Source organism: Trichechus manatus, unplaced genomic scaffold (genome assembly GCF_000243295.1).
Source record: "Trichechus manatus latirostris isolate Lorelei unplaced genomic scaffold, TriManLat1.0 scaffold00131, whole genome shotgun sequence".
Taxonomy (NCBI): Eukaryota; Metazoa; Chordata; class Mammalia; order Sirenia; family Trichechidae; genus Trichechus; species Trichechus manatus.
Genome location: NW_004444067.1, coordinates 5567183 through 5568859, shown reverse-complemented (window position 1 = coordinate 5568859; position 1677 = coordinate 5567183).

The window sequence follows — 1677 nt, the reverse complement described above, 5'->3', positions numbered from 1 at the left end:
GCAGTTCTAATGGCTTCCACTTGGCATTTCCTACCATAATAGCCCCTACTCCACATGTCAGGGATCCACTGTGGGGGTTCTGCCAGTTGCTGAGTATATCTGTTCCAAGTATGCATTCTGGAACTGAGGAAATCACTGCAGGATGGATTCAGGGACCCACTGGGAGGTGAACCTGGTATAAGACTCCATTAATAACTTGACTTCCATGTGCCCCCACTCTGACTGGTGGGCCACAGTGATGTTTTGGGTCTGCTGGAATTAGTGTCAGTTCAGAGCTGGTATCCAGTAATCCCCGAAAAGTCTGATTGTTTCCTTTTCCCCAATGATCAGTCACTCTCCTAAAAGGCAGTAGATCCATTTAGAGGAAGGCTGGGAGAAAGATTAATGGTATAAATTTTTGGAAGTGCAGTGGGTTCCTTTCTCAAGGGAACTTGGCCTCCCCCTCATTCAAGGGTTTGTGGGTCTGTTAAACTGCTCAAGTCTGGGAATTGATTGAGGGGCCGTGGCACTCTGTTCTGATGATTCAAGTTAGACTGCCATTCACTTGTCCTAGAATTCTGCTTGTACAGATCAAGTAAATATTTAGTAGATTTCTGATCTGTTTCACTACTAGGGACACCATGACTATAAGTAGCCAATGCCATAAGTCCATACCAGTCAGACTGTTTTGATTACTGCTTTGACTCTGCTGTCCATTATGGTCACCACGCCCACCTTGTCTTTGTCAGCTGAGGGTCGCCGCTTGGCCCCTACCACGAGGGGGTCCAGTTAGCTCTCTTGTAGCTAGTGTCTTTGTTGAGTTAGGGCAGGTCCCACTGTCAAATCTGACTTCCATAAAATAGCAATCACAGCAGTCTGCAAGGATGCCGGGGCTCCCTTCACAGATTTGTTCCTCACCATTGTGATAAAAGGTACGTCCTCTGGACACTCCATGTGTAGGTCTGTGGGTCTAACCTGGTAAATCCGCTTTAACATGCCAGTTTCCCTAAGCCTTTGGATACCTTCTTCTACAGTATAGCAAGGCAGGTCTGGTGCTTCAGCTTGATTTAGTGTCGGCCATTGCGTAATCCATATCAACTATTAGATCATTTCCTGACCTTTTGAGCTGAAACGTTAAAAGAAGAATCTGTGCTTAGTGGGCCCATATCTTCAATAAACTCAGACTGATCCAACTTTATGTTCCTTGCACCATTGTCCCACACCCTTGATAACCATTCCTACACACATTTTTCTGGATTGTGTTTGTACATATTAGAAAAGTCAAGCAGTTCTGTTGGAGTGTAGCATACTTACTCCTGGGTGACACTTTGTACTTCACCTTTTGGGGCTCACTGGGACTTAAGTCTAGTTATAGGTCTAGAAGCAGATATGTGTTCTGAGAACATTCTGCAACATTTTGTAAAGCATCTACTTCAGGTGTTGTCCCAGGCTATGACTCAGACGCCTTCTCAGGGGATTACTTAGACAAACGCTTTTCAGACACAGCTGGGTTGATCACATCAGGTGGGGGTGGAGGGGCTAATGGTTTTACTGAGGAGGGTGGCTTAGCAGACAAAGAAGGAGTAACCTCTTCAGATGGGAGTAAAGGGGGCTGCTTCTGTTGGCAGAAGACATTCAGCGGAATTTAGGGGCTCAGTGTCCCAGCTTTCTGATTATCATCATGCTCCGTCCCCTGAC